General features: G+C 46.6%; 1 pseudogene; it reads right to left on the bottom strand.

The window, feature by feature from the left end:
- Positions 1–3,470: 3,470 nt before the first annotated feature.
- LOC134564526 (uncharacterized) lies at positions 3,471–6,557 on the bottom strand (annotated as a pseudogene).
- Positions 6,558–15,347: the final 8,790 nt, after the last annotated feature.

Consider the following 15,347-nt stretch of genomic DNA (forward strand, 5'->3'; position numbering starts at 1 on the left):
AGAAATCCTTTCTTAGCTCTGTAAATTACACATCTGCTTAAAAAAAAAGTGGTTTTAACAATTCTGTTTAACAGAGTCAAATCTCTGTATTATGATAGGCACATCAGCTATGGATTTACATATCATAATTCAAGATGGTAAAACCCGGCAATTTTCTGCTTACTGAGTTGTCTACTTACTCCTAATAGTTTGATAAACACCACAACTTATTTTTTGTGCTGCTGAAATCTGCAAATACTAGAGATGTTTGCAGAGAATATAAGATAAGTTACCCCTAGTGCCAGAATTGCTCATTGTACTGACCACTCCAGAGTGATGAGTCTGTGCGGTTTTGTTTTGCAGAAGGGGCTGTCTTGGAAAAGATGAATAGAAGACTTTTGTAAAAAAAACTTCTGACATAAAATAATTCTTAATATTTTCAATACTCTGGAGCTTTTTGTTCTACAGAAGTAAATTAAAATAACTAGTGACACTTTACTATTTGTTATTCCACTCAATGGCAGCATTTAGCATATTAAGTAGTGTTATGGCATATCAAGGTTATATTTTTTAATTTGCAGAACATTAAAACTTTCATGTTGTTGTACATCTTTTATTAACTTCATCTGAATAAACATGTAGTTTACTTCAGTTGCATAAATAACTCTGGAGATGAAATAATCAAATCAGGACCCAAGGCAATGATATTTAATCAGGTTAGACTATATGTGACCCAGATGGCTGATATTAAAGCAAAATTCAGTTCATCACTAGTTACACCAAAGAATGGATAAAAGGAAACAACTGACCTTCTCATCTTCCTTCACACCATTCAGCTGGGCTACGATTCAACCATTCATTTATTTTGATACATTTGGTGTCAACATGTGCTGTGCTGGTACTCTATGAATACCTGCACCCTGTGCAGGTGGGTCCATCATTATTCACTTTTGCAGAAACATTCTGATAAGGTAGCTTAACCGAGCAAGCAATGGAAGCCTGGTTAATAAACACTGACACTGTAGGAGTATCTTACTGAGGTCATGCTCCCTTAGTCTCCTTATAATTTTGAGTAAGTTGCAAGAATGAGTGTTGTGCTTTGCTTTTGATGTCCACTGGAAGTGCTGGCCAGCTGTCTAGTGGAGGTTAAAAACTGCTGCTATTAACTTGGAATGAAAAGTGAATCTTATGCAATAGACTGGATACTGTTATATATCATGAAACACAACACCCAGTACAATACATATGATAATGCACAATATAACAAATGCCAGGCCTCCCCACACATACAATGCACAGTAAGATGTTCAGTACAACCCAAAGTATAACATAATACAAAAGACAATAAAAAATACAGAATACAATGCATTAGAACGTATAGAACACAATGCAGTACATATAATATCAACAACAGAAGTAACACCTATTATGCATGCAGTACGTACTGGGCAATAAATACCAAACAACACTGTATTTAACAAGACCAAGTTCAAGGTTCTGCAGGGTAACCTGGGTCAGGGTAACCCCTGCCATCAGCACAGGCCGGGGACGAACAGATGGAGAGCAGCCCTGGGGAGAAGGGCTTGGGGGTGCTGCTGGGTGAGAGGCTGGACATGACCCAGCCATGGGCACTCCCAGCCCAGAAAGCCAAACGTGTCCTGGCTGCATCCAGAGCAGCGTGGGCAGCAGGGGAGGGAGGGGATTCTGCCCCTCTGCTCTGCTGAGACCCCACCTGGAACCCTGCATCCAGCTCTGGGGTCTCAGCACAGGAAGGACATGGAACTGCTGGAGCAAAGCCAGAGGAAAACTGTGGCAGAGGGTTTCTATAAGCTAATGGACTGTTCTGTTCCCCCCTTTCAAGTTGGTTTCACCCATGTTTTCTCCTCCCCTTTCCCTCTTGTCAGTCCCAGCTCCAGACCTTCCCTTTACCTGTCAATCCCCTGAAGCCTTTCCCCACGTTCTAGAAGTTTCCCCTGAGTTCGGTTTCTTATTGATTCCCCCATAGTGTTTCCTCCCTCAAGGAGCCCTGATTTGCTTGGGTTTATGCCAGTTTGTCTTCATGCTCCACCTTCCTGTATCTTGGTTGGTTTTTGTCCTTGCCCCTCCTATAGTACCACCCCTGTTTGTAAGTCCCTGCAGCGTTCGTATTTTTGGGCTTCTCGTCCTGTCTCCTGCTGGGGAGTGAACTCTTCTGGTTTGTGACACACAGAGGTCCCTTTCTTTCCTCGCTGCACCTCTTGATCCTGCAAAACATCAGGCTGCATTTCCTTGCTACCTGGGCAGACCCCACACTCACAAAAGGCGTGCGCCACAGAGTGGTTGGGTGTGGTAGTGAGTGTTATGAACAAATCAATTGTCCTGTTTTCCCTTTTTTCCTCATGTTTGTTCCCCCCATGATTTCTCCTCCCTTTCTCACTTGTCAGTCCCAGATCCAAACTTCCCCTTACCTGTCCCCCAGTTCTAGAAGTTAACCCACAATTTGGCTTCCTATCAATTCCCCCATAATGTATCCTCCCCCAAGGCACCCTGATTCATTCTTGGTTCGTGTCAGTTTGCCCTCATGCTCCACATTTCTTTATTGTGATTAGTTGTTTCCTGTGCCCCTCCTATTGTACAGCCCCTGTTTATAAGCTCCTGTAAAGTTTGTTTTGTTGTACTTCTCATCCTGTCTCCCACTGGGGAATACACTCTCCTGGCCTGTGACAGGCAGAGATCCCTTCTCTCTTTCTTTTGCTGCCCTTCTTGACACTGTGGAGTATTGGGCTGTGCTTCCTTGCTACCTCGGCAGACCCACTCCTTCTAAAGGCATGGGCCACAGGGTGGTCAAGGCTAGCAAGAGGTCTGAGCAGGAAGGACTGTTGCTTGCGTCCGTCAGGCTAGCCTGAGGTTCGCTGGGGAAGGACTGTGGCTTGCGTCAGCTGGTGCCCAATGTGCAGCCCTGCTGCGATAGCAGAGTGCATGAAGAAAGCCTGATTTGGTGGATTTATTTGGCTCTGGTGCTCTAGTGAGTCCTGTGTGAGCATGCTGCTTTTTGTGTGGTGGTGCTCCTGGGCCTAAAGAAGACAACTCCGGGATTCGGTAAAGAAATCCAAATTAGGGGTGAAGCTAGCAAGCCCCAGGGATGGGATATCACGGTTCCTGCCCCTAAATCCTCGGGTTAGCTTGGTGGGGAGGATCGTGATAAAGTCCACAGTGATGAGGCAGCAACTGAGAGCTGGTAAAGGATCACACAGGGTCTGAGGCGTTGGCAATTCCAGAGCAACTTTATTAACTGAAGGCGGCCAGGCACCAAAGACCCTGAACTAAGGTGTGCAAGCCTTTTTAAAGAGGGGTGGTGCAAGCATATAACAACCAATCACAGACTTTTAGAGGAGGAGTACAATATCACATCACACGGGGAAAACCAATCAGGGAATCAGAGAATCACAGAATAATAAGGTTGGAAGAGACCTCTAAGATCATCAAGTCCAACCTGTGCCTTAACACCTCAACTAGACTATAGCACTAAGTGCCATGTCCAGTCTTTTTTTAAACATATCCAGAGATGGTGACTCCACCACCTCCCTGGGAAGACAATTCCAGTGCTTTATTACTCTTTCAGTGAAAAAATTTTTCCTAATATCTAACCTGTACCTTCCCTGACGTAGCTTGAGACTGTGTCCCCTTGTTCTGTCAGTTGCTGCCCGGTGGAAGAGACCGACCCCCACCTGTCTACAACCTCCGTTCAGGAAGTTGTAGAGAACAATAAGGTCACCTCTAAGCCTCCTCTTCTCCAGGCTAAACACCCCCAGCTCCTTCAAACGTTCCTCACAGGGCTTGTGTTCCAAGCCCCACACCAACCTTGTTGCCCTCCTCTGGACACGCTCAAGCATCTCAGTGTCCTTCCTAAACTGAGGGGCCCAGAACTGGACACAGTACTCAAGATGTGGTCTCACCAGTGCCCAGTATAGGGGAAGAATGACCTCCCTGCTCCTGCTGAACACACCATTCCTGATCCAGGCCAGGATGCCCTTGGCCTTCTTGGCCACCAAGGCACACTGCTGGCTCATATCCAACCGGCTGTCAACCAGGACCCCCAGGTCCCTTTCCGCCTGAACACTGTCCAGCCACACTGTCCCCAGCCTGTAACGCTGTAGGGGATTTTTGTGGCCAAAATCTAGAACTCGACACTTAGACTTATTAAACTTCATGCTGTTGGACTCTGCCCAACCATCCAACCGATCTAAGTCTCTCTGCAGAGCCCTCCTCCCTTCCAATAGATCAACACAAGCTCCTAGCTTAGTGTCGTCTGCAAATTTACTAATGAAGAACTCAATGCCTTCATCCATGACATGTATAAAAATATTAAATAGAACTGGTCCCAGTACAGACCCCTGAGGGACACCACTGGTGACTGGTCGCCAGCTGGATGCTGCACCATTCACCATCGCTCTCTGGGTCTGGCCATGCAGCCAGTTCCTGACCCAGCACAGAGGGCTCCTGTCCAAGCCGTGGGCTGCCAGCTTATCTAGGAGTGTGCTATGGGAGACAGTGCCAAAGGCCTTGCTGAAGTCTAAATAGACAACATCCAAGCCTTTCCTGCATCTACCAGACGAGTTACCTGATCATAGAAGGAGACCAGGTTGGTCAGACATGACCTACCCTTTGTAAACCCATGTTGACTGGGTCTGAAGTGCTGTGCAATAGCACTCAATATGAACTGCTCCATTATCTTACCTGGTACTGAGGTCAGGCTAATTGGCCTGTAATTACCAGGATCCTCCTTCCTACCTTTTTTATAAACAGGTGTCACATTGGCCAGTTTCCAATCGCCTGGGACCTCACCAGTGAGCCACGACTCCTGATAAATGATGGAGAGCAACTTCGCAAGCTCATCTGCCAGCTCTCTCATCATCCTAGGGTGGATCCCATCTGGTCCCATCGATTTATAAATATCCAAGTGTCCCAGCAGTTCTCTGACTGCCTCCTCTTGGATAACAAGAGGACCATTCTGTTCCCTGGCAGGGGTGTGGCATTAACACACTTTCCAATGGAGAACAGAGTCTGAGGGAACTTTCTGGAATTAGGGAGTGGGTTTGGGATAACGGACAGGGGATGGGCGTGGGGTAAACTAACAACTTGGTATGACAGACATTTGGGTTAAACCATGAACGGGGGTTTTAGGGATTAAACCATTTAAACGAACCACCACATCTCCCCCTTTTTTCTTTTTTAGAAATGAAGTTCTGGGCAGTATTCTGACTGGGGATAAATATCATAGAACCAAGGTTCTGGAAGTCTATGTTCGGGCTCGTCAGGGTAAGGGACAGCAGGGTCTACAGCGGTTTCAAGGGCACTGACCGAGGGAGTAGTGAATACTTGGGACAAACAACATTTCTTAAACACACTAAGCATAAAAACAATAAGAAACAGTGTAACAAAGATCCAAACAGTTGAATGGATGATCGAAGTGACCCACCCAGAAACGCCCCATCCAGAAAACAGTTGGGAAATCCAGTCTCCAGTCTCTTGCTTAATCTTTGAAATCATTCCTTGCATGTCCTTTATAGTTGAATCAATGCTCTTTTTCTTGGTAGTCAGGTCAATGCAACAAAGTCCTTCGAACTCAGAGTATTTGGGTTAAACCATGAACGGGGTTTTAGGGATTAAACCATTTAAATGAACCATCACAGTGGGATACTGGGTCCCTGAGATAGGGAGCCCCTGAATTGCCAAACACAACCTAGTTTGCTGTAGCAGGTATCTCTTAGCCCTGGGGTGATTCCTGGAATCCTTTTGCTTTATTTTTCCCTAGCAGAAGGCAGAAACCCCTTGGGGGTGCAGGGTAGGCTTAAATTCTCAGAGAAAATTAAAAAGGATAATTTTCCCTATCTGGGCAGGTTCTATTGTCCTTCAAACTCCTAGTGAGTGTGAGATCCTCCCACAGCAGGCGGACCCTGTTTACTCAGTTGCCACACCGTGAGGAGCCTGCTCTCAACCCTCCCTTCGTGAGGCAAGTCTTCCCCCCCCACCCCAGCTATGAATCCCCCTTGGATTCCTAATAGTTGGGGTCCTAATTCCCCTTCAACTGGGCCCCTCTCCCCTGCCAGAAAAGGGGGAAATCCCCTATCTGGTCACTACCCTAACTTGTTGGTCACCGGGTATGGAGTGTTTTCCCAGTTCTACGGGTCCTAACACCCCAAAAGCAGACCCCCACCAGAACTTGGTCTGCTTTGAGCAATAATACCCCCCGGGTGGACTTTTGGAATTCGACCACTGCCCCCCCACTTTGTGGGCCTAGTCATACTCCGGTTCCAAAATCCACCCCACGGAGTCGCCTGTCCTACCCGAGAGTTCAGCAACCCCTCATGCTGTGCCCTTCCCGTTGGAACTACAGGGAAATGGAAACCTGTGTGGGTAAGGGTGGTGAAAAGGTGGATACCCTCCCGTCTCCCACCTCTAAAGGTCCCTAGGGGTACCACACTATCTCACTCCTCACTCACTTCCTTCTGTTCCCGTCTGGCCTCCTCACACAAGTCTGGAACCATGGTATTAGGAGGTCCGCACTCACTTCGGGGATCTGGGCTATCAGCCCCCATCTCACTCACTCAATCCTGCACACTCGTACCCTCATGCCAAATCCCCACTCGTGGTACCAACCTGTGCACTGTGAGCCCTGCTCCCTCTTGGAGGGCCTTCGCAGTCTGGGTTGTCGTGTCCTTGGTGGTTCTTCGGGAAATCAGCGCTCCTTTCCACAGTCTCAAGGAAATCCAGAATACATGGCGGAAAAGAAAAAAAATTCTTCCCGGATGCGTCTTCCCTGGACCCGTGCTTCACTGGGACCGCCTCTAGGAGTGGCTGCTCCTGGACGAGACACTAAAAAATGTAATAAATGAGGCTGGGACTCAAATGGACAAACAAAAATATTCAACTCATTTATTCTTACAATCACCAAGGACGGGAGCCTGAGAAAAGCCCAGGCTCCACCCAACAAGCCAGAGAAAAATACAAGGTAACAGTGTAAAACACTGGGTGCTGCTTAGGATACCATATTCCACCTGAGAACCCTTGGCAAAGTCTCAACGTCCTCTTTTATCCCCTCTTGCTTCTCTTGACTGGGGCGCTTAGGACCCTCTCCCCGATTGGCTCATTTTCTGGGGTCTGATTGGTCTTTAGTGAGGGTCATCCTGGACCAATCATTTTGCCAGGGCGTCAAATGATTGGTCCATAGCATCCACCAATCCAGGCTCGAAGCGCTAACCGTGTTTATGTGATGTAATTCTTTTGAACAGTTACTACTTTTACTGCCTCAGCATTCACAGAAACATTAACTCCCTTATAACTAACAATCTTAAACACATAACTCTCAGAACCATCACCCACTTGCAACATTCAACTTTTAACCTTTAGAAACATTCATTTACTATATACACAAGGAAACATTCATTTACTTATAACATTCATTTACTATACACCTTAGAAACACTCATTTACTTATAACAATTTCCCCCCTCTAAGGCTTTGATCGGGCTTTTTGCCCGCATCAACCGCTTAACATTAAACTGGTTTTTATGTTGACCTGTTCCTTCATAAACGCGGTATAGCTTCCAGATCTTCTGGTATTTTTCATACATGTCTTTTGCTGTTTCAGGGCTTTCTTTTTGGTTTTCTTGCTTCATGAGTCTGATTTTCACAATGTTCTCTTCACTCAAATTTTCAAGAATGGAATTTTGTACAATGCTTGTAGTAATTCGAATTAAGCATGGGACAATACATGGAAGAAAAATAATACTGATCAGTGCACCTCCACGAATAAAATGTTTTCCACCATTCTCCTTCCATGGTTTCTCCAAATCATCCCACCAATCACTCTTGAACAGGGGCTTCCACTTCCCACAGGACTAGGACATGGGCCAATTTCCTAATATTTGTTGTAATATTCTTAATTGCGTCACTGTGATCATCTATTTCTATGCAACACTCGAATGAATTGAATTTTCCACATACCCTGCCCCCCCTTCTGCCAGCAAATCATCTAGCGCCAATCGGTTCTGATAAATCATAGTTCTCATTTGCCTAGATTGGGCAGAAAGCAAATCAGTAGCCAGACTTGACTGGTTTGTTATAATCTCTACCAATGCTTGTAACCAGATAATTCGGTTTAACATGTAAATTGGCATCCGGCAGCTCCATGACCCATATTGGGCCCAGGTGGCAGGGCCGTAAGTGGCTATGATTCTTTCTGGAGGCTACTCATCTTCTCCCCATTTCTGGGTAGCCCCTAGCTGTACCTCCCTTCTCTTTTGTTTTAACTCATATAGAGGTACTCCTAGATGTTGTCCTTCAGTTCTGGGAAGTAGAAAAAACGATGGTCATATGACTCCTAACATGCGACTTCCTGCCCAATTCTTTAGTAACATGATATATGCAGTTTTTCCACATAACCAAAAAAAGACCTTTTAGAGCTTTCCAAAATCTAGGGGATTTTACTTCATTTATTCCATCCCTCTCCCAAAATTTTGAAAGAATTGGCTCATCTCAGAAAGGGTTGGACCTGTTTGTAACACACGCATACAACTTCTCTTTTTCAATATAGGAACAACTTCTCTTTTGCTTTCTAGCCCAATACAAATGTGAATTTCTAGGGATCCACCAGAGATGTGTGTTATTAATTGCATAACACCTTTTACATGGAAGTTCTCCTACATAAACAGTATATTGGGATCCTCTTCTCCACAAACATTCTTCACCAATTACTTGTGATCTTAGATTCCTTTTCTTCTTCAAACCTTCTATCTGGCCCAAGTTCTTCTTTTCCTAGTATCTTTACTACATTTTGTGGACTCAGAGGAATCCCCTCCCACGGCCAGATTTCTGCCATCCTGGTGTCTCCGCATATCCAACAGTTAGTAACATTAGACTCGTTGTCGCGGTGCCTCTAGGAACACAGTCCCAAACCTGCCGGGCTAGCTCAGGCACCACGGCATGCAGTAGGTACAGCTGGCGAGCGGCGCAGGCCAAGCCGATCCTGTGGGTCTTGATGCCAATGGAGTGTCTTTAATTGGAGACCCAAAGGACCTCCTCACCACCTAGGGACTGCTCAAGCTGAGCCACTCTCAGCTTTGTGGTGGCCTCTTTTATTGAGAGGATGTGCCAGGGGTGGTGAGAAAGCAACAACCAATAGGAGTCAGCCTTGGCATGGATTGGGAGATGAGAGACATACACAAGGACCAAACACAAAGGAGAGGGAGGAACTTCCTTCAGATCTGGCCTATCACTCAACACCCTCCACAGAACTTTCTAGTGCTGAGGCAGGGCTCTGAGTTGACAGGCAGGATTGAGAGGGGGAAAGGACTGACATTTAACTGCAGCTAGGGAATTCCAGAGGTAAACCATTGCTAAGGTAAAATGGGGGTATACAGAACAAACCATTGTACAGAGGAACTCATATAAACCTTGCAAACATAAAGAAGCAAACCCCATGCCACTACAACTCGTGACTTACCTTTTCCACTAGGTCCAAGAACAAATCTTTCCCTCCATACATTTGTATTTTGAGTCCTGTTTTAATTATCCCCTTTACTTCTCTTTGACTAAATCTGGTTCATAAACTTTCCTTCCTGCTTCATCTGGCTGAGGCTTTTTGTCAGTATATATCCAGTTTTCTCTTATAGGGCATTCTCCCAGCAATTTCTGCTTAAAATTCCCTGTGGGAGTTGAGGAAAGCCTTCCAGACAGTGACACTCTCCCTTGGAGAGAGAGTGTACTGTGAAGAAACAATTACCCATTGAGGAAGTTCCCCTAGAAGTTAGCTATCTTTTTATTGGCCCAAAGTTAGTTGTGCTTACCCCATTGGTTCAAAGTTTGCTAGCCTTCCCCCATTGGGTCAAAGTTGCTATTGGTTCAAAACTTACTTCACCCTGTCTTCCCGCACTATGATTGGTGCATTTTCGATCCTTTCCCTGATTGGAGGGCTTTTCAATCCTCGCTGCAATTGGCCCTTGTAGAAAACCCCGCCCCTTTCAAACCACATAAAAGTAGCATGCTTGAGACCCACGGGGTCTTCGGTCTTCTGATGTCGACGGTTCCAGCCCCCGAATAAAGAAGCTCCGGAGATCTTCCTTGACTCTCGCCTCTCCTTCCTGCGCCGCTTGGGGAAGAAGCCTGCGGGCAGAGCTGCCCATCTAGCTCTCGCCTCCTCCAAGGGCACAAGGCCACAGGGCTCTGCCTTGTGAGCTGCCCAGAGCGGTTGCTTTGGCAACCACCTCACAAAAGAGCTGAACACTGCTTAGGTGAGCCTGTGCCCCTGAGGCAAAGGGCGTCCTTTTAAGGACGACTCGCAGCAGGAGGGTGCGGCCCGCCGAAGACCTGCGACGACAGACCGTGGAGTGGTCAGCAAGCCTCACCCGCCGCTGCCGAGCCACGACAGTGGCGCCCGAAAAGGGACCGGCTCCGGCCGCCCTGCTGTGAGTTGTGTCTGGTTGGCCTCAGCCACTGGTTTCGTACAACCTCGGGCAGCCGCTTTCTCGAAAGGATCCTTCTGCGTTTTAGCAGAGGGTACTGGAGAGACACCGACTAGGATCTGCCAACACCAGCGGACGGCAGCCGATCGGTCCAAGTGGCCACCACCCAGAGAGTTTCTTTTGACCTACGCCATTGGGTGAAGAGAGATTGTAAGTTACTGACACATTTGGTCTTTTCACTTCAGTTTTCTGCTTTCTCACTGGGTGGGATTCAGGAAGGAGGATGGGCAACAACATCAGTCGCCCATCGCTCACACCATCTGAGCGAGAGTTTTATTCCCAAGTTAAGAAATCCCTTGTTGGGGCTCAATTTAAGTTCAGTTCGGGACTTTTGAAAAGATTTGTTCATTGGATTTTTAAGTATTTTCCTAATACTCAGATTTTGTTTTTCTCGATTCGTTTTGGGACAAAGTGGGAAAGAAGTTAAACATAGTTCAACTAGATGGGGATCTTTCTGTTGCAGAGTTTTTTCCTTTGTTTAAGTTAATTATTAAAGCAGTGGGAGATAGGGGAGATAAGAACGGTGGGCCCCAGTTGAAAACCCCTTCCCCCTGTTCCTCTCCCCGTGATCCGAAACCCTCTTCCCTTGCTGAGAGTGGGTCGGCAGGCGTAATGCGCGGTGACGCACCGGGGTGCTACCGACCCTCAGACACCTCCTGACCTCCTTTCTACCCTTCCCAAGACAGTGCTGGCCACACTGCCTTGGACCCTTCCCTTAACCCCGTTTCCATGTCCCCCTGCCCCAGTCTTTCCCCTCCCTAAGTTTGTAGTCCCCTACCCCCCAGTTATCAAAGTGGCACTGGCACAGCAGCCAGCCCAGCCATTTTGTTCCCATATAATCCAAGTTTACACACCCCTTTTACACAAAATGGCCACAACACAATTACATTATCCTCTGTCACACAACACACCACTCAGATGCCTTGCTCCTCCCCTTGCGCAGTTGCGTCGGGTCCCTCCCCTGAAATAAAGATTACCCCCACCCCTTGTGATGGTTCCACCTATAGCATCGCGGACCTGGCGCCCAGACACACCCACCATGCAAAAACCACACCCAACACTGGCTCCACCCCAGACACCTGCCCATCCCTACAAAGTCCATCCCCCGTGAAACCCTCTACTTCTAGCCCAAAAACCGGAAATGAGTGTCCTGACAGCCGGAAGGAAGCCATCTTGGCCTCCACCGTAACATCACGCCACACATATCCGGCGCGCACAGTAAAACCACGCTTGCGTTTTAAATGCCCACCATCAGATGATGAAAGTAGTGAGTCCTCGCTTTCAGATTATGAGGATCACTGGGCAAAAACACGGGGGAAGCAGCGAAAGAAGGTGATTGGGAGATTGCCAACAAAATATCAGCCTTCCCAATCACAGTCAAAACTAGCAGGCGTTCTGGGAGGACAGTAACCTGAGAGCCTCTACCATATAATGAATTAAAAAAATTATGCAAGACCGCAAAAGAACATGGCAGAGGGTCTCATTACTTTAAACATTTACTAGAAGCCACCTTCGCCGCGCACGCACTCATCCCACACGACATCAAAAATATTAAGGGATGTCTGCTCTCCCCAGCTGAATATATGTTGTGGGAAAGGAATTGGAAAAGCAATTAGGCACATTGGCAACAACATACCAGAATGACCCAAACAAACCGCAATTAAATATAGAGCAGATGACCGGCGAAGGAAATTACTTAAAACCACAAGACCAAACGAGCATCCCAGAGACTGCACTCCTTGATATTACAATGGCCACAAAATCCACACTTTCGCTAACGCCAGATGATTCCATACCTACACAAAGTTTCACACACATTACGCAGGGGCCAGATGAGTAGTTTATAAAATTCATTGACAGACTAAAAGTTGCTCTGGAAAAGCAACTAGAAAGCAAGGAGGTGCAGAAAGAAATGCTGACTAAATTAGCGATGATAAATGCAAATTCAAACACTAAAGCAATACTTAGATCCCTGCCCCTTGATCCACCTCCATCTGTGGATCAGATGATTGAGGCTTGTGTCAAGAATGAATCTACTGAAAACACTGTGGCCAAAGCAGTTGCACAAGGGATTGCTCAAGGCGTTTCTGGAGCTTTTGCTGTTGTGACCGCAAAAGAAAATACCAGATGCTTTAACTGCGGAAACCTTGGACATTTTATGAAAGGCTGCCCAGACAAAGACATTGTGTTAGATCATATGAAAAACCATGACTGGTTGCGTAGCAACCCGAGAAAAGGCTGGCAGCCGGGAAACTCCCGGCCGAGCGCGGTTCGGCGCCGCGCGACGACACCAAATTCCCAGCCGTCTCGTTTCCACCGCACCACTCGCGTTTCTGGAAGCAACAATACCGATCAGTTCCCACATGGACCGAAAACCCCCGAGGAGAAGATACCAGCAGAGATGAAGAAGATTCAGTTTACACCACGGTACAGGTGGGGACCCGACGTGAGCTGGTGAGTGATCTTTTCATTCAACTAGAAAATGACTGTATTTGTAAGATTGCAACTGGGAAACGTGCACCACTTAATGGTCCTTTTGATATTCTAATTATCGGGGATCCTTTACATAAACCGCCTGAGATTGCAGTCATCCCCGAAGTACAAACACTAGAGCCTGGAGAAGAAATTTTTATTTCAATTATGTGTTTAGATTATCCTTATTTTTTACCTGCTGGAGTTCCAATAGCTCAGGCATTTTACTTCCCCGAGACCTTCCTGAAATTGTTCCTCCAAATCCTATCGTTTTCTGGGTAAAGATCATAGGCGCAAATAAACCAGTTATCAGATGTACGTTGTTCTCCAAAGGTGAAAAGGTGAAAAGGCTTGGAATGGCAGACACAGGAGCTGACGTCACAGTGATTGCAAGATCTGAATGGCCTGACAATTGGGAGCTAGAACCTGTTGCTGGAATGATCTCAGGCATCGGTGGTGTCGCCACCTCCTGGCGATCCAAACGGAATGTAGTTATAAGTGGACCTGAAGGTAAAGTTGCAACCGTCAAGCCTTTTGTTGTTAGAGCACCAATTACTTTATGGGGCCGAGATGTTTTATCTCAGTGGGGTGCATCGCTGCAAATTAACTGCAGGGATTTTTAGTTTGAGCCACTGATGAGCGCGCTTGTAACATCCCACAGTTCACATGGAAAAAGGACGACCCCGTGTGGGTTGATCAGTGGCCCCTTTCTCAAGAAAAATTGCACGCATTGCAATCATTAGTAGATGAACAACTTGCAAAAGGGCACATCGCTCCATCTAAGAGCCCCTGGAACACTCCAGTTTTTGTTATTAAGAAGACGGGGAAAGAAAAGTGGAGGCTGTTGCAAGATCTCAGAAAGGTAAACGAGATCATTGAAGATTTTGGGCCCCTCCAACCAGGTATGCCCTCACCGATGATGCTCCCCAGAAATTGGCCCCTCGCTGTTATAGACATTAAAGATTGTTTTTTCAATATTCCTCTCCATCCCAAAGACGCTCCCAGATTCGCATTTTCAGTTCCTTCTATTAATAGACAGGCTCCTTTGCAAAGATACCATTGGCTTGTTTTACCACAGGGGATGAAGGCCAGTCCTTCGATATGCCAGTGGTATGTAGCTCGTGTTTTGTCACCTATCTGCGAGCAATTTGCAGACTGCATTTTGTTGCATTATATGGATGATTTACTCCTGTGTGCCAAAGACTCTGTGACTTTACAAACATTACTAACAGCTACTATTGCTGCAGTTGAAGCGGTGGGCTTTGAAGTTCAACAGGAAAAAATACAGCTCACCAGCCCATGGAATTACCTTGGCCTGCGAGTGAGGGAGCAGACCATCGCACCCCAGCAGCTTGCCATCAGAAATAACCCAAAAATGCTGCACGAACTACAACAACTGTGTGGATCTATTAATTGGGTTCGGTCTCTCCTCAGCATCTCTTCAGAGGACCTTGTGCCTTTGTTTAATCTGTTGCGAGGAGACAGCAACTTGAATTTGCCGAGATCTCTAACACCGGAGGCCAAGCAAGCTATTGCACTCGTGCAAGAAGCTCTTACTGAAAGGCAAGCACACAGGTACGATCCATCTTTGCCCTTTTTATTCGCAGTACTAGGTAGGGCTCCACATTGTAGTGGGCTGATTTTTCAATGGGATTCTCATTTAAAAGACCCACTTTTGATTACAGAATGGATTTTCTTACATGCTAGATCAACAAAGACTGTCACTACTCCTCAAGAACTCATAGCCGCAGTCATTCGGAAAGGGAGGGTGCACCTCCGCTCCCTTGCAGGGTGTGACTTTGCCTGCATTTACATGCCACTGGCCACATCTGAAGAGCTTGAATTCTTGCTCCAGAGCAATGACAACCTTCAGTTCGCACTCGATAGCTACCCAGGGAAAATCTCAATTCATTATCCTGGCCACAAATTGTTCAAAGCAGAATTACATTTAGTTCCAAAATTCATTCAAAGTAAAACCCCCCTCGAGGCTGTGACAGTTTTTACAGATGGCTCAGGGTCCTCTCACAAGTCAGTTATGACTTGGGAAGACCCCAAGACACGGAAGTGGGAGTCCGATGTCCAGATTGTGGAAGGTTCTCCACAAATTGCGGAACTTGCAGCCGTCGCCAGAGCCTTCGAGAAATTAAAAAATCAGCCTTTCAATTCAGTCACTGATTCGGCGTATGTAGCCGGGGTAGCTATGAAGGCAGAACATGCTGTTTTAAGAGAGGTGTCAAACAGAAAACTTTTTGATTTGCTTTCTCAACTAATATTTCTTATCTCCCACAGAAAGCAACCCTGTTATGCACGTTAGGTCACACACTGACCTTCCAGGAGCCATCACGGAAGGTAACAAGAGAGCGGATGCACTAGCTATGGCAGCACAAACATCCA

This window comes from Prinia subflava, chromosome Z (assembly GCF_021018805.1).
Source record: "Prinia subflava isolate CZ2003 ecotype Zambia chromosome Z, Cam_Psub_1.2, whole genome shotgun sequence".
In the NCBI taxonomy this organism is placed as follows: domain Eukaryota; kingdom Metazoa; phylum Chordata; class Aves; order Passeriformes; family Cisticolidae; genus Prinia; species Prinia subflava.